This window comes from Aethalodelphis obliquidens, unplaced genomic scaffold (genome assembly GCF_003676395.1).
Source record: "Aethalodelphis obliquidens isolate GAN/ISIS:26980383/991018 unplaced genomic scaffold, ASM367639v1 scaffold29, whole genome shotgun sequence".
Lineage (NCBI taxonomy): Eukaryota > Metazoa > Chordata > Mammalia > Artiodactyla > Delphinidae > Aethalodelphis > Aethalodelphis obliquidens.
Window position 1 is genome coordinate 13,108,859 of NW_020837973.1, and position 23,825 is coordinate 13,132,683.

Here is a 23,825-nt window from a genome sequence, read left to right on the forward strand (position 1 = left end):
CCTTCTCTTGAGCTGGGGGAAAATGAAGTGGTTAGTTCAAAGGTCAAATGCAGTTGGCTGATGAAGAGTCAGCTTCACTCAGCTGCTCTTTAATCACATTCAAGTTTAGATACTGAACTCATGGACAACACAATTTATAGGTGTGATGGCTGTTTATACATGTTGGTTATCAAGCCGGACAGCCGTGGAATCGGAGAATTTTTAGAGCTACAAAAATTCTTGGCAATTTTCTGATCTACTGCAGTCATTCTACAAAGAAATTCCTGTGGCACAGAGGAGATTTGCTCAAGATTACACACCTAGCACATTGTCAAGCAGGAGTCTGACACAGTAATGTTTTGGTGAAAGATGGTCCAATTAGAAAAAAGCTCCGGACGCGCAGGCTCAGCGGCCATGGCTCACGGGCCCAGCCGCTCCGCGGCATGTGGGATCTTCCCGGACCGGGTCACGAACCCGCGTCCCCTGCATCGGCAGGCGGACTCTCAACCACTGCGCCACCAGGGAAGCCCAAGAAAAAAGCATAACCTTTCAAAAAAGCTTTTGCCTTTGGAGCGTGAAGCTATTTATCTCTCATTTGTGCACCTGATCTCTTGCTGCCTATTTTGAGCTGGTTGCAAAGCTGAAGCAGGCTGTTTGGAAGAGTTTGAGAAAGATTGTTGAGCCCCAATAGATCAGTCCTTCCGGTGGGACGAGGGGAGCTGCTTCAAATGGCAAAAGGATCTCAACCTACTTGAGTAGATTCGCTTCCAGAGATGGAGACACTACCGTTGTCAGCTCAGGATTATAAAATAGCCTTTTGGTAGGTTTGCATAACGTTGCTTTGTGAAATTGCCCATTTAATTAACTCCCTGAAAGAAGTTCATTTTAAAATGTTTCATCTGAAATGAATTATTTAGGAAGAATTTGCGGTGATGTTCTTTCCGTGAACCTACAATCACCAGTTTATTTATACAGTCCTGGGTTCTCACGTTTTCGGTGCCCAAATGTGACCAATTCCAAATAGAGTTATTTTGAAAATGTCCAGGCATTTGGCTTTGCTTTTATTCTCTTTGTCTTATGTTATCTTTTTACTTCTTGAACGTACTCCTCAGACAAAATTCACATGAATCACTCAGGAAGAGAAAGATGATGCTTTTAACTCAAGGTAGATTCTGTTTCCCAAAAAGCCTTTTTGACTATCCAACAAATTCAACAGACATTTCTCGGACACTTATTTCAGGCTCTTGCTAGTACTTCCATGAGCATTATTGCATTCATCTTTGTTTCATCGTCATACTTCTCTTGTGACGTAGGCATAAATGTTTCCATTTGGCAGATGAAAACAGGGAGACTGGGAAGAATCAGGGTGGCCCAAAGTCATATAAAACTGGTGGGTAGCAAAGATAGGCTTTGAGTGCTGAGTGCTAAGATTTATTCTTAATGCTTGTTTTGTAATTGTCATGCAAAAAGTAATGAGAATTTCACACTAGTCGTTGTTATAAGTTTGTATCAAAGTATATTTTGAAAGTACTTATGAGAAGTACCTTTTCAAAAGCCAACTCATAATCATGTCTAGATTGCTGACATTCTGCATGGAAACACTTTTGTGTCCATGTATAGTCTAGAAAATGACTTCAAATCCTTAGTTATAGAAAGCAAAAGTCAAGATTCCAAGTTGCTTTTATACGGCACTGTTGAAGGCTTAGTTTTCTGGTTACCAGAACTGTGCCCTTAACAGACTGTACCAGACAGAGTTAGGGTTTGAAGTTGATATGTCAGTTAATCATGATATGGGGTCTGTAGTGTATGTAATATAAAAGTACTGAATAGTTGTTTTGCTTGTTTTCCCTTTGAAACTGAGCGATGGAATTATTCTTAAATTGGAAATGCACACAAGTGGTAGATACCAATCTCAGACCATGTGCCTTGGAAGACTGGAAATGTACCTTGAAGCAGTCTATTACAGTTGAATGAAATCCTATCTATGACACAAGAGCAAATAGATAACATAGGAAGAGGAATATAAAGAACTGGAGAAAGAAAATGATGCTGAAGAAATCTCTTTTGAAATAGTTATAAAGGGACGACTTTCCTGGCGGTCCAATGGTTGACTCTGCGCTTTCACTGCAGGGGGCGCGTGTTCGCCCCTTGGACATGGAACTAAGATCTACATGCTGTGCGGCACAGATAAATAAATAAATAAATAAATAAATAAATAAATAAATAAAAAAAATAGTTATAAAATGACATTTATCCAAATTGGAAGGTAGGGTGGAGGACCTTATGAGGAGGAAGAGATTCCAAAATCAAAAACTGGTGTTTAGGAACTTTTATTCAGTATATGAGGAAGGTGATGACCGATTATTATAGAGCTTTGTTTTGCCTTTAAAAATTAAATTTTAAACTTAACTATCTCTAAAATTTCAGGATCATTTAGGAATGCTTTGTAAGGCTTTAGCTTTGAAGCTTAATGTGTTTTGGTAATTAAATTAGCACCTTACTGCCTCCTGATCAAATTTCCTTTATGGTTGAAGCGACTGCTTAATTCTAACTTAGGTGACTTTTGAAAAGCTGCGCCAATTACATCTGACGATTTGAACATTTTATAGATTCAATGTGCCCAATTTAATAAGGAAGTCACATTTGCCTCTGAGGGTTAGTTTAAGCAGAGGCAACCTCATCAACTCAATATCCAGAAAGTGGTTATGTGAGCCTAGAAATGTACATTGAAATGATAAATACCATCTCAGACTCAAGAAATAAGTTTAATTTCTTGAGGGAGTTATCTTCCCAAATGAATTATCCAGAATGACAAAAATGTCATTTAAGAGTCTCAGAAGGAAATTACGTTTCTCTGTGAGTGTGTATATGTGGTGTGTCTGTGTGTGTGTGTGTTTAAGGACATTTTAAAGTAATACTTGAGACAGCCAGAGTTTCTCAGATCTTCAGTATTCTAATCTCATGTGCAAAATTCTATGTTTATTTCCTTCACCTACATCTTGTAACTTGTAAAAAAGCACTCAAATAATCAATATATTTCAAATATAGACATTCTGATTCATCTAAGTACAGCTAAGTGTGTTTGTAGTAAAAGCTTGGATCATTCTTAAGATATCAGTAATTTCACTAGATGGAAATTTATAAAAGGATGTAATCTAGGTTCAAATACATTTGTTTAGGCACTGATTGGGGGCTACAAAATGTATGTTAGTCACAAACTGGTAGCACAGAGAATGATCCCTACCCTTCTTCTACCTGAAGAAGTTTCAAAACTAACTCTGGGTTTAATGGATTTAAGTGGGGCATCCAACCTGTAGCTCTTGAGTCTCCATCATTCTCTAACGCCATAAACCATCATCCCTCACAATATTGCTAGTAGCTATTTTGGTTCCCTGAGGAATTTGATTTTATGACAAGATCCACTTCTTCCAGAACTTTCACGATTACTGGGGGAAATAAACACCTATGCAACAGTTAAATAGTAGTTTGGGGTAGTATGGGATTGTGTCCCAACAAGTGATCTGAAGAAGTGCTATAGCTGGAGGAATTGGGAAAGGCATCCTGGGAGCCCGGGACTTGGCTTTTGCTGTGTGGGTAGAAGGTGGAGGATGGAGAGGGTGATACAGCATGGCATGTTAGATTGTGACGAAAAATCCATTTGGGCTTGCATGGGGGAAAGGGAGGCAACATTGAATTCTGGCAACATTGAATAAGGTCAAAAAGTGCGTTGAACACCACTCTTCCACTAAAACGGTTAGTTGTGGAGTGGCTGCACACTCTTTGTATTAGGTTTTCCGTGGATCCCATATAATTGGGGTTGTCAGTGACAAATAGGCTATCGTTCTGTGACACTGTACACCCACCATCTTTCTTTGGGTTATTTGGAAGGTTTTACACTCAGTAACCAACTTCTGAGCTCATCTCAGGCAAAGAAAGAATATGGAGGAAGTTGGGAACCAACGTTTTAGGACAAATATCCTGATGTTGGAAATATTTGCCCTTTACAGTCATGGACAGAATCTGACCTTAAAACTCGGGTTAACATGTCTGTTTACCTCCTCTTTGACCAGGAAATAACTTCCTGAGGATAAACTAACTTCCTCAGGAAGTCCGTGACTTCCCAAGGCTGTTAGGCTGATTAATAAATGAGAGAAAAGCACTTGAGTTGTAAAGGACATTCCTTTACATTCTACGTATTCCAAAAACATGCAGAAAACCCACACTATGGAGGGAATAATATACAAGTAATTTAGAAATTCTTTGTGATCATTAAGAGGCGATTGAAGAATTGTTATAAGGATGCAGTCTGCGGGAAGCAGATAGTAATACAGTCAATAATTATAAATATAACAGGGGAGTTTTCAGCTGTTTATAACCGCTGCTGCCTTCCAGGGTGGGGTGAGGACATTTGTTCTTCCAAATAACTGCATGTGTTTGAGTGAGTTTCCCGATGTGGGCTTTAGAAAGCTAGATTCCTCTGCACAGTAGAGATTCTGAGCTTCAGAGGAAGGAGACACAGGGGGAATCCAGGGGAGAGAAGAGGGAGATGATGGGAAGAAGAAGAAATAGTGGAACTGGGGAGATACTCCAACAACTTGTGGGTTAGTGGTGCCCAAAGTGACGCTGTCCTGCGTCCCTGAAAATCGCTAGTCAGTCTTTACCAAACTCACAAAATTCTTGGAGGGAGGGAATTTCCTATAGAAATCAGTGATGGACTCACTTTTGAGACTGTTCTCTTGCCTTCTTTGTAGTCACTCGCCTTACACAGATACAGCTAAAGCCAACTTCTAAAGAATCCATCAGCGAACACTCCCTTACCATTAACATTAGTCCAAATTTAAGTATTCTATTATGTTTATCTTCTGTTGTATATAACAGTATTTTATATAACTTATAGTGACTTATGCAACTTATATTACCTTTTCTCTTTTGACTCTAATTACAAACTCACTTTGTTCTGATTATTAATAATTATTATTCTCTTTTTGATCTTTGGCTTTTCACAACTTCTGTGAAAAACCTTTAAGCATCTCCTTTGCCCTTGCAGCCCTGTCCTTCAGGCTATAAAACCATCCTTGCTTTCTGGCCACAAAAGAATGTCCATCCTATTTTCTTTTCTTCTGCCCAAGACACAGAATAAGTCATGCCCCAAAGAGTCTGGGGCCTTTTATTGGAGAAATATATTCAAGACAGAAATCTGGGAATCAAAGCAAAGGGTTCCTGCTGCTGTGGGCTTACTTTGAGGAAAGTTAGAGCAGGGGTAAAAGTATTTCTTGAAGTCACAGTACACACTGATTTTACCAATTTATAGTATTTTATATTATAAATCATTGCTCTATACATATGTTCTTATGGTATGAAATTTCATTTGCTACTAAGATTTTTCTACTACTCAGCAACCAAGCCTACCACCTTTGTTGGGCTGCCCCATCAGATCTCCAGATATGCTCAGACATGCATGCACTGTAGCAGTGACAAGTAATAAGCTACAGCCCAATCGAGATGTCAACTGCATAAGAATTTTGTATTGCTTCAATTCATGCCTCCACGGTGTCCTTCCTGCACTAGCTTGAACTTCTTTGAGGAAAGAACTGTGTTTTATCCAGCTTTGTATATACCCTGCGGCTACCACAGTATTTGACATGTAATAAACATTTAATACATGTTTATTGAATGAATGACTGGGTTGTTAGTCAAGATTTTAAGGAGGAGTAGACCTCTTGATTAACTTTCCAACTATAGTCATAAAGACTGTAGCGACAAAAGCTGTGCAGAACCGAAGTAATATGTGAGAAGCATAGTTACTTTTTAGAAAAAAGAGTAATGCTATTGCTTAGGGAAACTTGAGGCACATCCTGGGAATATTTGCTATCAATGTGTTTTCAGCTGCCTTTTGTGTTAAAGCGACGAACAACTTTTTAGAGCAGAATGGGCATGTTGAAAGGAAGATAGAACAGAAAATATGTCTAGTTTCTATGTTTTCATATGCTTTACTGTTTTAAACCAAAAGGTTAAGTTGTCTGAATGCTAGCTCTATAAACAACCAGTTTCTCACAGAAAGTTTTTTAACATTTTAGATCAGCAAATGAAATAAACTTAGAAATCTAAGAATTCTAGGGCTATTCAGCACTCCTCCCTGCAACCTCAATTTTAAGGGACGGGGAAAATATGTTCTTTCCCCTCACCACCTTAATTTTATTAAATCCCTTTTTAATCTCTTTTAACCTCAGTACATTGAATTGTTTCAATTCTTCATTTACTGACATCTCAAAGTACCAAATTAGAGGCTGTGGTTCTTTAACTGATGAAATTGGAGAAGTAAGTTTCATTTTATTGGCACAAAATATGGCTGAATTGGCCAGTTAACAAACGTGCTCTTATTCTCTGGGTTCACTGACTTGTTATGAAGAAAATGTTAGAAAAACCATTCCTAAAAAAGAAAACAATATTATTCTTTACTTTTTTAAAAAGAATTATCCTAGAACCAACCTTGACCTCAGATTATCTTTTGCCAGCTATGTTCTATTTCCTAGAAACTAGGAAACTATAAAGTTCAGATGTTTTGTCTCGCTGGATTGGAACTGGTCAGGATGGAGATTGGGAAGTGAATTCATCCAATCGCAGAGATTTACAGAGCTAAATTCTGGTTAATGGATGTATGTGGAAAATGAAGTTGGAGATTGAACTCTTCATTTAATCTGAATGAGAGGGGAAAAAAAACCTGTACAACAAAATTTTGTGATTTTGTAACTCCCCATATATATGTGACCCAAGTTACGTAGCTTTAATTTTCTTCTCTGTGAACCAGGAATAATAATATTATCTACTTCATGTGTTGGTCATGCGGATTGAATTTACAAATTATATTCATGGGCTTCCCTGGTGGCGCAGTGGTTGAGAGTCCGCCTGACCATGCAGGGGACACGGGTTCGTGCCCCGGTCCGGGAAGATCCCACATGCCGCGGAGCGGCTGGGCCTGTGAGCCATGGCCGCTGAGCCTGTGCGTCCGGAGCCTGTGCTCCACAACGGGAGAGGCCACAACAGTGAGAGGCCTGCGTACCGCAAAAAAAAAAAAAAAAAAATTATATTCAGTGTGAGTCCCTCTGCATATTAGCTGGTTTCGCTTCATCAGCTTAATCACAGTCACTTCACGTAAGTTCCATATCCAACCTTGTTCTGGGACAGGAGGACTTAGTATGGAAAAGTCTCCCCTAAATGAATTCATCATAATTATTATGAAAATCCCAATACGATTTTAAAAATATATATATTTATTTATTTTTTGGCTGCATCAGGTCTTAGTTGTGGCACGCGGGCTCTTTCGTTGCGGTGTGCGGGCTCTTTGTTGCAGTGTGCGGGCTTCTCTCCAGTTGTGACACGCAAGCTCATTAGTTGTGGCACGTGGGCTTAGTTGCCTCGCGGCATGTGGGATCCTAGTTGCCCCACCGGGGATCGAACCGACGTCCTCTGCGTTCGGAACCACTGGACCACCAGGGAAGTCCCCCAATATGATTTTAATTTTGAAACTTGACCAAATTCTACTTTCTTAACCTAGAAGAAAAAATCCAACATCTATACGTACCTAACCATATGTGCATGATGAATTCAGTTCAATTACATATGTATCACAGTATGGATGTTGAATTACTTATATGTGGAACTCATTCATTGAATTAATACATGTGCATGTGAGAATATCCAAGAAAAATTTTGGAAACGCGTAATGAAAGTACCATTTCCTTAGTGTCATGAAAATATATTCTGCATTTACAGATATTTACGAAGTGTGGTATGGTGGAGCTTGGTGTAATGGAACAGAGAGCTTAAGGTAGATTGAGTTATCTATGGCCATTTAGGATATGATAAAGATGGCATTATAGTTGGATAAGAGAGATAAGCCTTGTCAGTATTCCTAACAGGAAAATCAGCTTCTCATTTTAAAAAAAGGAACATGGAGAACCTAAGTTGCTCCTGATGCCAAAATAAATTCTTGATGGATGAAAGATTTAAATGTTCAAATTATATATAGATGACTTCTTTTATGATCTTGGGGTAGAAGAACCTTTCAAAGCATAAAAACAGAAGTTGTCATAAAGCTAAAGGAGACCACCAGCACATTCATGGCGTAGTTCATGCCGTATGGGGTAGAAAATATCTTGATATTGTTCAAAATATTTATCTTTCTATTAAGCTAAGTTCATCGCAGGTTTCTTTTTTATTGCTGGACTTCTCAGAGCTTTTGATGTGTTAGTCTATGTTGTTAATCTTCACGTAGCATATTTTATTTCTCGAAGTTCTTTTATTATACCTCACAATCAGAAAACACTGATACACGTGAATCGAGAGCCTTAAAAAATGTATACGTACTTTGATCTAGGAATTTCACACTAGGAAATTACCTTACAAGTCTGAGTTTTATTTGTAGTTCTAGTTTCTTAACTTTTATAATATAAACATGTTGGTAAAATATTTTATTGAGACATTTGTATGTAAAAGTCCTGTTAAGCTATTAAAAACATGTTAGCAAACAATGTTTAATGATGTAAGAAAACATTTATGAAGAATGCAGATTATGAAGCATCATTTCTTATGTGATCCCAATTGTCCTTAGGATCATATTCGTAAAGGAAAACGAGTGAGGGGACATATTTCAAGGTACCATCAAGGGTTATCACTGAGAATCAGAGATTACATACTATACCATTTTATGTAAGGGACTTGAGCATCCGTAAATTCTGGTATATGTGGGGACTCCTGGAACCAATCTCCTGCAGATACTGAGGGACAACTGTAGATTTCTTTTTTGTGTTTTCCAGCATTGTCCAACTTTTCCACGTTAGAAAGGCAATTTATAGAAAATTCAATTTGATTCTTTTTCTGTGAGGGTGTGAATGTCTCTTTGGTCAGTTTTTTCTTGTTTTGGAATTTTGCTGAATGTGATATGATCAAAAATTCAGTTCTTTGATTTTTTTCACTGTTGGTTAATAGTTTTGGGTAAAGGTCAACCTTGCTATTTTTTTCCTCCCTGATGCTCAAATATGCATTCAGCCCCCATCTAGGCAGCCATGACTTGCTTTCATGGACTTTTTATAACAAGTTTTAAAAGAATTTTCTATTCTTAAAACTTTTTTCCATTAGTTGAACACACTTCTAACAGTTTTTCTTCTTTATTTACATTTACAAACTAAGGCTCCAATACATTATTTTTTTTTGATGATGTGTTAATGTAGGGTTTGTTTTGAATTTTATTTTATTTTTTATACAGCAGGTTCTTATTAGTTATCTATTTTAAACATATTCGTGTATACATGTCAATCCCAATCTCCCAGTTCATCACATCACCCCCCCCGACCCCCCCGCTTTCCCCTGTTGGTGTCCATATGTTTGTTCTCTACATCTGTGTCTCTATTTCTGCCCTGTAAACCGGTTCTTCTGTACCATTTCTCTAGATTCCACATATATGCATTAATATACGATATTTGTTTTTCTCATTCTGATTTACTTCACTCTGTATGACAGCCTCTAGGTACATCCACATCTCTACAAATGACCCAATTTCGTTCCTTTTTATGGCTGAGTAATATTCCATTGTATATATGTACCACATCTTCTTTATCCATTCATCTGTCGATGGGCATTTAGGTTGCTTCCATGACCTGGCTATTGTAAACAGTGCTGCAATAAACATTGGGGTGCATGTGTCTTTTTGAATTATGGTTTTCTCTGGGTATATGCCCCGTAGTGGGATTGCTGGGTCATATGGTAATTCTATTTTTAGTTTTTTAAGGAACCTCCATACTGTTCTCCATAGTGGCTGTATCAATTTACATTCCCACCAACAGTGCAAGAAGGTTCCCTTTCTCCACACCCTCTCCAGCATTTGTTGTTTATAGATTTTCTGATGATGCCCATTTCTCTATTAATTAGTGATGTTAAGCAGCTTTTCATGTGCTTCTTGGCCATCTGTATGTCTTCTTTAGAGAAATGTCTATTTAGGTCTCCTGCCCATTTTTGGATTGGGTTGTTTGTTTTTTTAATATTGAGCTGCATGAGCTGTTTATATATTATTTTGGAGATTAATCCTTTGTCCATTGATTCATTTGCGAATATTTTCTCCCATTCTGAGGGTTGTCTTTTTGTCTTGCTTATAGTTTCCTTTGCTCCAATACATTTTTTATATTCTAATTCATTCTGTATTCATTTACATCGAATATTTACAGAATGCCAGGTATTGCACATGCAGAAATGGGGATTCTTTGGTGAGCCAAATGGACCTCACCTTCTGGAACTTTTCGTCTTGTAGGGACTCAGATATTATATAATCTCAGAAATAAATTACATGCTACATGCTGAGAATATATTCATCAGTACATGCCTACAAGTAAAAATTTAAGCTGAGGGTCTGAATGATGAACAGGAACTAGCAAGGTAAAGATTTGTTTGAACATAGGTATGCGGGGAGGTGTGATGGCAGGGAGAGTTGTGTTCTGGTTGTCTATTATCGTGTAACAAACTACCCTAATGCTTACTGCATTTATTTCCTGTTGCTATTGTAACAAATCACCACTAAACCTATTATCTTACAGTCGTGGAGGTCAGAAGCCCTACATGAGTCTCAAGAGGACTAAAATCAAGGTGTTGGCAGGGAGGTGTTTCTTCCAGAATCTCTAGGGGAGAATCCACTCCATGTTTTTTCCAACTTCGTTCATGGCCTCTTCCTTCATCTTCAAAGCCAGCATCATAACATCTTCAAATTTCCCTCTGTCTCTCTCTGTCCCTCTGACTCTGATCCTTCAGCTTCTCTCTTATGAGGACCTTTGTGATGACTTTGGGTCCACCTGGATAAACCAGGATAATCGTACCATCTCTAGATCTTAATCACGTCTGCAAAGTCCTTTTTACCATGTAAAGTAACATGTTCAAGGTTCTGGGGATTAGGATGTGGACATCTCTGGGGAAGTCATTGCTCTGCTTTTACATTCAGTTACTTCAAACAACAGCCATTGTCATGTATTTCACAGTTTTATATAGAGGTTTTTAAAAAAATTATTTATTTTATTTATTTATTTTTGGCTGTGTTGGGTCTTCGTTGCTGTGTGCAGGCTTTCTCTACTTGCAGTGAGCGGGGGCTACTCTTCGTTGCGGTGCACAGGCTTCTCATTGTGGTAGCTTCTCTTGCTGTGGAGCACGGGTCTCTAGGCACGCGGGCTTCAGTAGTTGTGGCTCGTGGGCTCTAGAGCACAGGCTCAGTAGTTGTGGTGCACGAGCTTAGTTGTTCCGCAGCATGTGGGATCTTCCTGGACCAGGGTTCGAACCTGTGTCCCCTGCATTGGCAGGTGGATTCTTAACCACTACGCCACCAGGGAAGCCCTATTTCACAGGGTTTCTTTTCCCCAATCAGACATTTGGACGGGGCTCGACTGTAATTGTTTTGCTCCATGTGGCATGGACTGAGGTCACTGGTGGTATTCAGCTGGTGAATAGGCTAGTCTAGACGGTAAACAATGTGTGCCCAAACTTTGCCTAGGATGGCTAAACTGTCAGTTGGAGAGCCTACAGCTGACCTCTCTAGCAGGATGGTTTCAGGGTAACCAGACTCCTTATGTGGCTGTTCAGGGTTCCAGAGTCTTTCAAGAGACAGGAGTGGAAGCTGCCAGTTTAAGTTCTGGGCTCAGAAATAACACAGCATTTATTCTGCCATATTCTGTTAGTCACAGTGGTCACAGAGTCGTCTGGATTTGAAGGTAGGGGCATTGACTCTACCACTACATGGGATGAATGTTGATGTATTTGCAGTCATTTATATATATTTATATATGTATTTTTAAAATATAAATTTATTTATTTATTTTTGGCTGTGTTGGGTCTTCATTTCTGCACGCGGGGTTTCTCTAGTTGCAGTGAGCGGGGACTACTCTTTGTTGCGGTGTGCGGACTTCTCATTGTGGTGGTTTCTCTTGTTGCAGAGCACAGGCTCTAGGTGCACAGGCTTCAGTAGTTGTGGCACACAGGCTCAGTAGTTGTGGCGCATGGGCTTGGTTGCTCCACAGCATGTGGGATCTTCCCAGACCAGGGCTTGGACCGGTGACCCCTGCATTGGCAGGTGGATTCTTAACCACTGTGCCACCAGGGAAGTCCCTGCAGTCATTTTTAGTCTTTAGGATGGATGGGTGGTGATGCATGGTTCCATGAAGAGGGACCGACCTGTAGAAAGACCCTGGACCTAGAGGAAGCTGAGGGCTTCCCTGAGCAATGGCCCATGTGTATTTGCAAGACAGTGACAGAGGGGAGAAGGGATGACATCAGACAAGTGGGCACGGCCAGTTCTTGTAGGACCTTCTAGGCCATGTGCAGATTATGGATTTATTCTAAGAGCAAGGAGGAGCCCCTGAGGACCATGAACAGAGACAGACCTGCTCTGGCTGCTGTGTGACCCTGGGAGTGGGCAGTAAGGAAAGCCCATTAGATGTCAGTTGTGGGCCAGGTAAGAAATAACAGTACTTGGGACTAGTCTGGCTCTGACCCATTTTCAGTCACGTTTTTTCCTAGTAGCTTATGACAGAGGAGTGATAATCAAGTGTGCTCAGTGATAATCTGTGAAACATTTGCTTCTATCAAAGTAGATGTAGAAATTAAGAATGATTAGAATCCTTTGTAACAACTTAATATGCTGCAACATCCAAAGGGATGCTCATGGGCTTGTAATTTGTACATCTGCCTTTAAAAAAAAAAAAAAAACTTTTGTGTTTCTCTTCATTTTTGTTGCATTTTACAAAGTATTCCTATGAATTGGAAACGTGAAAAAAAAAAGGTCCTTTCTAACGCTTAGATCGAGAAGCATCTCCTCAAGACACAGTCTCTTACTTTAACACATATAACAGTCTGTTAAAACCCCTGATATTGTGCTCTTTCATAAAATCTTGTCAGTGTTTATTTGTCATATGTCTAGTATTTGCATTTTAGAATTAAGTGTTCTCTGGTTGCATTAAGCATGCAAGACTTTTTGCTCATGGTGACAGGGGCGAATTTGTGGTTGGCAAATATTAGAAAAAAATAGATTAAAACAGGAAATCATTTAAAAATTAATATGTAGGCTAGAAATGTTTTCTTTTAACTCAAAACATATTCATTTGTTTTCCAGTCTTTTGAAGTTAGGTCAAAACCTTCTCTTTGGATACGTGACTACTGATTGGATTTCTGCAGTGTTTTTCCTTGCATAGATTATTTAGCAGCATATCCTTTATGATTTTCAGTTTTGATGTCTTTAAACTTGGTAGGATGAAATATACTTTTGTTTTTTCAAAAGTAATGGATCCAATAGAGAGACTTGGGAGGAGTACAATTTAAAAATATGTTATATAATTAATAATAAATCCACATATTTAAAACTAGAGATGGTGCATTTTAGTTACGATAGAAGGAGAACGAAGCAGAAATGTTTCATTTTTGCACGTATTGAATGCATAAATGACACAGTCTTCTGTCTCGGCAGACAGAAAAGATAGGTGTGATGGGTCACGGAGCTCCTCAAATGCTTTATTCTCATTCTGCTAATAAAGAGCATCTGATAAATTTAGGCACTCTGCTGATAGTTTTATCCCTCAGAAGTTAGAAAAAGTAATGATGGTGAAGATTATAAAATAAAAAAAGTAAAGAATGAAATTCTGATAATTACAACCCTTTCCAATGGGCAGAATTTGGAGGCAGTGCGAATGGATCTCATATGAGCTTAGATTTTAAAGCCCGTATAAAAGGGATAAAGACAGGTGCAGAATCAAGGGAAAAGTAGTACCAAAGCTTCAGAAATGGTGTCAGTGGGAGGAGCATCCCAAATGAGCTGAGACAGACAAGAATGAAAAAGCAGAAAACTATACAATGGTATGTCGTTTGAAGTTTGTAAGAAGGTGAAGTGGGAAACATGTCAAAGAAAGCATAAGGCAATGACAGAAGATAGTATCATTTAACAGGTAACAGAGGGAAAGCAGAGCCACAGATGCTGGTCTTCAATTCTTTCAGTAGCAAGGAGCATGTTTTCATAAACGCTGAAAAGCATACATGATAGCAACAGCTAATCTTTCCACAGTGCTTACTCTGTGCCAACCATGGTTCTAAATGTGTTACATATATTATCTCATTTAACCCCCAGAATCAATGAGGCAGGTGTTATTATTGTTACCAAACCAAGCCTGGTCCACTCGCCTGACTCACAGCAAAGGCAGTCTACTGACACTGGGTTGTGATGAAGGAAAGCACAGCATTTATTGCAGGGCCAAGCAAGGAGAACGGGCAGCTCGTGGTCAAAAGACCCAAACTCCCCAGTGACTTTTGGCCAAGGGTTTCTAAAGGCAGAGTGAAGGAGAGTGTCTCAGGTTGCCTGATCAGCTCCTGAACATTCTTCTGATTGGTTGGAGGTGAGGTAACCAGGTGGTATTTTGGGAGTCAACATCATTAACCTTCTGGTTCCAACCAGTCTGGGGTCTACATGCTGGTGGTTAGCAGTTAACTTCTTCCACCTGGTGGGGGGGTTTAGTACCTGCAAAACAACTCAAGAATATGGCTCAAGATATTATCTATAGCCCTTGAGGAGGAACTAAAAGTCCTTGACTTTGTTTAATGGCTAAATATTATCACTTTGTCTTTCTTGACTGCTTTCCTTTGTTTCTGTATTTTCTCACTTCTCTGATTAAATTTGCTCTTTGAAACTCAGGGAGGGCCTAAGAGGCTAAAGCTGTTTTACAAACAAGAGGTGGAGACATGGAGCGGGGACACGGTCTGTACCGGGGAATGCCCCAGAGGGTCCTGCTTTGTTCATTATTAAAACCATTTTAGAAGTGAGAGGATTCAGGGTGATACAGCTACTCAATGCCTTGCACTAAGGCATCCTTTTCTGGACTCGATTCTCTGTTGTAGGCCTCTGTGATTTAAAACTGCAGCTCACAAAAAGTGATGACATGTTTTAAAAAGAATCTTTAAAATGAGTACCAGTCAACAAGTCTGAACAAATCACAGCACAAGGGACTGAAAGAACTGGAGATAAAACTAATTATCTGATTTTGAAAATTAAGGAAAGTGTAAACTCTTGAAACCACAGCCCATTAAGTCTGCTGTATTTATTTGGCTAACCCAGTTTACCAGCTACCCTGTTGCAGACCCTGTTCAGAGCATTAAGGACGAGAAGACACAGTAGATATCATCCTTGCCCTCCAGAAGCACAATCTATCACAAAGACAAACAAATTAAGTAGAACTCTAGTTCCTTTTAATGTGTTACTCAGAAACCACAACGGACCTAGAGGAGGGAGAGGCCATGCCTGCCGATCTTCAGAAGCTTCAGAGGACCTGATGTTTGATACAAGCTTGCATGATGAGGAAGGGTCCTCCAGTGCGTACTGGAAGAATGAATGGTACCCACCCATGAGGATAGCTAAGTGTGAAGCTGCCAGGGGGCTTGTGAACATTGGTCATCTAGCCCTGGGCTACTCAAAGTGGGACCCAGAACCAGCAACATCGCATCCTGGGGGCTTGTCAGAGAGTTCAGACTTCCGCCACACCTGCCACATCTTCATGTTAACAAGCTGTCTGGGTGACTGATACGCACATTAAAGTTTGAGAAAGCACTGCTGTAGAGTGAGTGTTTAATTCTAGCGTCGAGTGCACACAGTAGGTGTTGGTGGTGCTGAGGGGGGATGGACAGCCTGTCTCACCAGTCAGGCTGACTGCAGACCGTGTTTCAAGGGCAATGATGACCTGTTGTAAAATCCCAGCTCAGCTCAGCAAGCAGTTTGCACACTTGCTCCTTACCAGTCATCAGTCTGCTGATTGACCTGTTTATAGGTTCCAGAAGCGGTGTTTCAGCTGTGTTTGTAGAAAGTAATATTATATCTGTGGTACTAGAAAATAGATTTAGAATAAAAACAATCCTCTGGCACTCTCCTTCTTACTTCTCTGAACCTTAACGTACAGTCAGAGCCATAGAAACCAAAGTTTGACTCCCTACCCAGGCTGGTTTCCCAGGCAGAATCAGAAAATGATCCTTTAGTGGGAGTTCCCAGTAAGGAGTGCTATTTTGTGTTTTGATCATTGAGGACCTCTCATGTTTCGAGAAACAATCTGATGAATAATTATTGAGGAAGACTTGTATTTTTTGTTCCTCTCTGGCACTGTGATTTATTCTTAAATTTCCAAATTGCAGAATCCATCTGGTTCTTCATGTCCAGAAATATCTCGAAGACTGAGCTGGCATTTCAGACAGGCCTGGCTTCAAAATCAGGCTCCATGATTTATTGGACCTACGAAGCTCAGTCTCTCATTCCAGAAACTGCAGATAAAAATGTTCGTCTCTCAAGTTATTACAAGCATCAGACTATATTCTATGGAAAGACTGCTAAGTCGCTGCCTGGCATAGGAGAATGCTTAATGAACAATTGTCATTATTCTTAATAGTTTACAGATTTCGTGTCTGTTGAAGTAGACTAACTCAGTGAATAGTAGCAATCCAAAGCTGGGCGTGGAGGGGAGACAGTGAGTGCTGTGTTGGTGAATTCGGATGTTGTTGCTGCCTCTGACCAGCCCTGCCCTGCTGCTGCACCTACAGTGCTGAGGACCAGAGAAACACCTTGCCCCTAATTGGGGCAGGGGCATTTATCCTAGGCTATTTACGAAAAGGCTGGTTTCCTTGGATTGCATCTTAGGGCATCATAAGGAACTTTGGTGCATGTCTTAGTGTTTGTCTAGAGGTTGGGATTTGGTGTCGGATTGATATTACACTAGTCTCTATAGTTTCCCGGGGCCGCCAGAACAAAGTACCATAAACTGAATGGCTGAAAACAACAGAAGTATATCGTCTCACAGTTCAGGAGGCTCGACGTCTGAAATCAGGGTGGTGGCCGGGCCATGGTCCCTCTGGAGCCTGTAGGGAAGAAGCCTTCCTTGCAGTGCCGGGTGTTCCTTGGGCAGCAGCTGCAGGCTCTCAGTCTCTGCCTCTGTCATCACCCCGCCTGCTTCCCGCGTGTGTGTCTCCGCGTTCTTTCTCCTCTTCTGTATGAATCAGGCACCCATGTGCTTCAGCACGACTTCATCCTAACTAATTGTGTCTTCATTGACCCCCAGCTCCAAATAAGGCCACACTCTGAGGTAACGGGCCTAGGACTTCCACAGATCTTTTGAGGGGGCGCAATTTAACCCATAACAGAGTCTGGGGGGGCTAGTCTGCTCTCTTCCCTGTACCCAGTGTGACCACCAGGGCAAGTGAAGCCTGTGCCATTTACGATGGAGCTGCAGCATCTCACATGCTGGAGCTGGAACGTTCCAGGGCGGATTGCAAAGGCTCCCACAGCTGGTACTTGCTGAGGCCCTGTGGCCTGAGCCTGAGAACACACCCCCGGAGTTCAAGCCCGCTTAAGGCAACCCCCCTGCCCCCCAAGATTCTCCACACTCTCCAGGGATTATTTTACTTCCAGAAATCCATAATCTTTTTCTCTAGGTTCCCAGAAAATGCACCAAATATTAATGTTTTAAGGACCCCTTTCATTGAGCCAGTCCCTCCAGAACCGTCCCAGGGGGCTGCGCGCTGAGGATGGCGCATGCTCACTCTGCTGTGAGGTGCGTTCAAGGCAGAGGCCCAGAGGGGGCGGAGTCCTGCACACCGGAGTCCTTCTCCCAGACTCTACAGTCCTTTAGTTCACTTCTCCTTCTCCCCTGGGTGTGATTAGGGAGGCAGCAGAGGGAAGCAGGGGGTTTTGCTTGCGTGGACCTTCCTTCCCAGGGGAACGGGGGGAATGGGGAGTAAGGGTCTCCAACAGTGATGTGATGGTTTGCTTCACACATCAACTTGACTGGGCCACAGAGGGCCCAGACGTTTGGTTAAATGTTATTCTGGGTGCGTCTGTGACGGTATTCCTGGATGAGGTGAACATATGAATCGGTGGACTCAGTAAAGCAGATTGCCCTCCCCAATATGGGGGTGGGCCTCACCCCACCCATTAAAGGCCTGAATAGAAAGAAAGCCTGAGAATAAAGGATTTTCTCTCTCTGCCCGAGTATCTTGGAGCTGGGATGTCAGTCTTCTCCTGCCTTTGGACACGGACTCGGACTTGCAGCAGAACTTAAAGCATCAGCTCTCTTGGTTCTCAGGCCTTCGGTCTCAGACTGGAGCTATACCATCTGCCCTCCTGGGCCCCAGCTCACTGACTGCAGATCTTGGGATCTCACAGCCTCTAAAACCACTTGAGCTAATTCCTCGTAATGAATCTGTTTACATTTATAATCTCCTATTGGGTGTGTTTCTCTGGAGAACCCTGACTGAATACATTAGTAAATGTGACCTCCCGTATGTTTGAAGATTCAATGAGACTTTGAAAGAGTATTGATTCTGACACGATTTCAACAAGCTTAGCAGTTAAAACGATGGGCATTTTATAGCTTAGAAGAGACTTAGAGACCTTCTACCCCAACCCTAGCCCAATCATCGCTTCCCTTTTCTCCAGGCTGCTTTTATCTTCTAGTGAATGGAAAAATTAACATGAGGGTGAGTTTTTACGTTTCTCCAGTGCTTCCTGTTTGTTGCAAAAAGAAAAAGAAAATCACTCAAATCCGTGTTGCAAGTGACAGGGATGTGTAATCCTTCAAGAGTACGACACGCAGCCAGTTTTGGTGCTGACTGGCCTCTGAGGGTCACAGATATCAGGGCTCGTGCACCTGTTCAGCTCAAAACTAGAGACAGACAGTCCTGCCTAGCCCTTGATGTCTGACTCAGAAGAGCTTGGCGTGGCTGGCGTGACCAGGAATTTGGGGCTATTTAGAAAGTAACAATTTATGGTCTCTGAAACCTTCTCTTCCTTACCTAAACCCAAACCCTCAAGTGGTGGGGGAGCTAACGAAGCCCTTCAGGTGAAAGCCTCTCAGCCTTTCTACGTGAAGGGAAATCTGGTTGGCTCTAGACCCAGTTACTGCCATGGAGCAAACCAGGTGAGCCTTTGTGCTCCTAGAACAAGACAGACCTCGAGAGGATTCCGTGTGGGAAGCAGAGGCCGAGAAAGTCTTAGGAGAGCTGGGGTCCCTCTCAGAGCTTCCCCTCGTGCTCATCTAAGATGTCCCATTCTCGAATGTTCTTCTGTCTCACAGTGTGCACTTGCCCACCCATTCAACTGATTTTGCGATTTTACTTAAAAGAAAAAGAGAACCGTTGCATCTCTCTTTCATAAATGAAGTGCAAAACTCTGAGGACTTCCTACCTGTCTTCTTGTGACCAGAGCACCATTTTACTCATCTCAGTTATAATTTATTTAACAGATTTCATTTGCTTTTCCCCACTTCATGCACGAGCCCTTTTATGTGTTTAACAGGTATTTGTTTAAGAGGGTCTGCAATGAATAATGCAGTGAGCACGCAAAGTTTTCATGTAGTAATTTTTTACGAACCATGCAAAAACAGCTCGAGTTTTATAAATCTAAATGAACTCTCTAGCGACAAGTGTCCCAATCCTCAAGCTTCCTCATGGAGCTGCTTCTCTTTTTATACGTTTGAATGATTGATCTGGCCAATCTCATCTTTTTCCTTTGCTGCAGTATTTTAGGAGAGAGGAACCAGCTAAATCTAGCTAGAGATTTGCATGAATTTTGAGTTTGGGGAGCCAACAAATTTAACCAAGAATCACGTTGTCCTGTGTACCATATTTGTATTCGTAGGTCAGAACCTCTATGCAATGCCTGTTAAAAAAAAAAACAAAAACCGAACAACAACTCACCCTGGCTTCCTCATGTGAAAGGCAGATATATAGAAAGATCTTGGACAGAACAGCTGATCTTGGGTGGAACCACGTGGGAAGCCCTTGTTGTCCTCCTTTTTACTTTCTTTATCTCTTGCGTTGTGGCCAGGGTTGGAAAGGTGGGTGGATGCAGGGTCTAACTTCTTTGAAGAATTAAGTATGGAACCTTGAACCATGCTTTATCTTCCTGGGTCAAGCAAGAATTGAAGGCTGAGCTCAGAGAGTTTGAAGGAAGCATTTGCTTCTCCACAATATAAAGCTGATGGAGATGAAGACTGGTTTGGTTGAGGAAGAGGAAGTGGTCCCCACATGCTCAGTTGACATGATGTGCTTCACGTGTCTCTTGATTGGAAGCAGTGATTGTCCTGGAAGGATAATCTGTTTCTCACCTGTAGAGGTGGCTACTTGGGCTTGATCTGAGGCCATGTCAAGACCTAGCAAATGAGAGGAATTTAGTCCAAATGAACGCTTGGATGTGTGTATGATTCAATGTTTTCCTTTATTATAAAACCAAAATAAGGGCTTCCCTGGTGGCACAGTGGTTGAGGGTCCGCCTGCCGATGCAGGGGATACGGGTTCGTGCCCCCGGTCCGGGAGGATCCCACATGCAGCAGAGCGGCTGGGCCCGTGAGCCATGGCCGCTGAGCCTGCACGTCCGGAGCCTGTGCTCCGCAATGGGAGAGGCCACAGCAGTGAGAGGCCCGCATAACTCAGAACAAAACAAAACAAAAAAACCCCCAAAAACCCCAAAATAAGTGATTTTTGAATTAAACATTATTTCGACAATTTATACTTTCATTCATTAACAAGGATGGTGAGCTTGTCAGGCCACAGTATCCCTCCTGGAATTGTCCTTGTCAAATCCATCCTCATTGATATTTTGCTACTTATACGGATAATTTGGAGCAGGGAGTTAAAAATAGTTGTATTATTGCCCTTATGTGGGAAATGATATAACAGTGATGTTAGAATGGTAACGAGTGCTTTCCAGACACATCAACAGAGATAGAGAGAGAGAGAGAGAGCAACTACTCTCTCAATATTAGGCAGAGAGAGAGAGAGAGAGAGAGAGCGAGAGCGCGCACAACTGCTCTCTCTCAATATTAAGGGCTTTTAGTAGTTAACGTTGAACTGAAATTCTTTCCCTGGACAACCAGCTGTCACCTCTTCTTTATAAATCTTCTCACTATTTTGCCACATGGATGAGTTTGTTCTAGTAACTGTTATTCATAAGTAGCTCGTCTGGTTTCGGGTAGTTTAACTTAAGTCTCTTTGTTAAAATATTGCTAATTAAATCATTATGCAAAAGGTACAAGGGATAAGCTTTGCTTTTTGTTACTTTTAACGTTCCTTTCCTCATTCCCTTAAGGTGTTTTTTTCTATGGTGCCATTAGTGTTTAAATTTCTATCTCCTATACTTCAGATGTTAGGTGAATGTTTTATTTGATTGGTTCATGCTAGTGTGATGGGAGGGGTGTGGGCTAGATTTAGTTCAAGGCATTTATAGGCTATGAAATCTTCTAGGTGTAAATGAGGTGCTTTATTTAAGCTATGCTTTGGTTTATCCAAGCACACTTTCCAGTATGCTTACCTTGTTACGACTTATCTCCTCTCCTATAATTGACTAGTATATGTTAATAAATTGTGGTTTTGTCAGTACTTGAGGAGGGTGAGGGGCGGTGTGTGCATGCTTCATAGCCTTATTCAATTAAGTGCTCTATTCTTAATTTACTACTAAATCCTCCTTTGGTTTTTAGGTTTCATAAAGACTTTCATACAGATAAAAGGGTATTCTTGGTGTAGAAAATGTAGCGCACTTCTTCCCACCCCATGGGTTACACCTTGACCTAACGTTTTTATGGGTTGTAGTTGTGCTTACTTTTGCTCCTTTTCAGGGTTTGCTGAAGATGGCGGTATATAGACTGAATTAGCCAGGGCTGGTGAGGTTTATCGGGGTTTATCAATTATAGAACACGCCCTTCTAGAGGGGTGTGAAGCACCACCAGTCCTTTGAGTTTTAAGCTCTTGCTGGTAGTCCTCTGACGAATAATCTGGTTCCTCTGATTATTTGGGTTTAGGGCTAAGCATAGTGGGGTATCTAATCTCAGTTTGGGTCTTAGCTATCATGTAATCAGGGTATGTTAAAGTCACTTTCGTAGTCTATTTTTACTTTAGTTAGGGCTCTTTACAGCTTAATCAAGGTTTAACTTTATTTTGTATTATTCTTTATCACGCTTATGCCGTATTGCTATTAATTTGGATCAATCGTATGATCGCAGTGGCTGGCACGAAATTTACCAACCCTGATTAATATGGCTTAGTCGAACTTTCGTTTATGGCTTAGTTCTTTTCGCTGCTGTCTCCCATGGGGGAGTGGTTGAGCAGGGCGTTGTGAGCTACTGGTACAGTGTGCTTGATACGGGCTCCTTTTAATCTTAGTGATTCAGAGGGCATTCTCACCGCAGTGCAGATACTTGCATGTGTAATTCTATTAAAAACTAACAGCAAGGCTGGGACCAAACCTGTGTGTTTATGGGGCTAGTAGGCCCATCCGGGCATTTTCAGTGCCTTCCTTTAGAGGTTGTTTAAGCTACATCAACTTGCTGTGCACAGATGATGTCTATATGGCTGTGTTGTGTGGTTTGTATCAGATTTAGTATTAAATTTTTGATAAAAGAGCTGATAAATCTAGGGGGATATCTGTCTGTATGGGTGGTGAACATCTAAGTAGATTATTGGTATGATGGGGGCGTTCTGAGGCTGATTTGTTTTGATGGATATATTATTTTAGACAGGGGAGGGCGAGTGGAATGCTCTGTCTACTGCACGTATGTACACATATAATATAGTTATGTCCTGTAAACACTGACTGAATTGCACACCATGGATTGTTGATGTTGGTAAATAGTATTCAATTAAAGTCCAGCTACAATTTGCTTGACTGTGTTAAGACCTTTTAAGGTCATAGCTGAGTCCAAGCATCTCCCTTAAAATTAAAAAATACCCAATGCATGAAATCACAGTTATGTGTGAGCATGGCCTCATTAGTCCATCGAGATGTCTTATTTAAGGGGAAAGAGTGGGCGATTTTAGGTGAGATGGCCTTGAAGTAAGAACCAGATGTCTGAGAAAGTTCATCAGTAGAAAACCCGACAAGTTATGGGCCCAGAGCGAGAAGAGGGACACCTGCCGAGCGGGGTGATGATTTCACGAGGCCTGGTGAAGCTCGCGGTCTAACGGACGGCATGTACATATTGACTGGAATTGATTTGACTCAATGCGCTATGTACGATTAATAATCTGTATGTACTATGTAATGCTAATAATATGATGTACATGCTCATAAGCATGGGGTAAATAGTGTCATGTACGATTATACATATAATGTAATATGTACGTATGAGATATATGTACTTATTAACGTGGTAGTACAGATATGCACGCTGTACATGGTAGTATGTGATAAAATGGACTGTTTTGATCCTGACATAGTACTTAATAATTTTGTAGATGTCTTATAATACAATTTCAGGAAATAGTTTAAGGTAGAATTTCAGCTTTGGGTGCTGGTGGTGAAGTTTAGGGCTTCCTCCTTGAGTCTTAGGGAGGTGTGTTGTTCTCCTTTACTGGTTTACAAGACCAGGGTAACGTGATATACCACAAAGACTCTTCATTTCAGGAAATTGTTTTCAATGACGCTAGTTACTGGCATTGGCACTAAAATTAAAAGAAAGTATAAGATAGATGCGAGTTGTCTGATAATGATGAAGGGTGTTCTACGGGTTGTCCTCCAATCCATGTTAGTGTTAGTAGATCTGCCACTAGCCCTCAAAATAAGAACTGGCTGAGAGGTCGGAATATTATGCTTCGTTGTTTGGGTGTGTGGAGTATTGGGATGAATGCTAGAATCAGGACTGAGAGTAATAGGACTAAGACGACTCCTAGTTTGTTGGGGATTGATCGTAAAATTGCATATGCGAATAGAAAGTATCTCTCTGGTTTGATGTGTGGTGGTGTGTTGAGTGGGTTTGCTGGGGTGTAGTTGTCAGGGTCGCCTAGCAAGTCGGGTGAGAAAAGGACTA

General features: G+C 41.1%; 1 protein-coding gene across 1 annotated transcript in view; it reads left to right on the forward strand.

Moving 5' to 3' along the window:
- The window catches only part of FBXL7 (F-box and leucine rich repeat protein 7), a 417,673-nt gene that overhangs the window by 118,956 nt on the left and 274,892 nt on the right, over positions 1-23,825 (forward strand). The window lies entirely within an intron of this gene.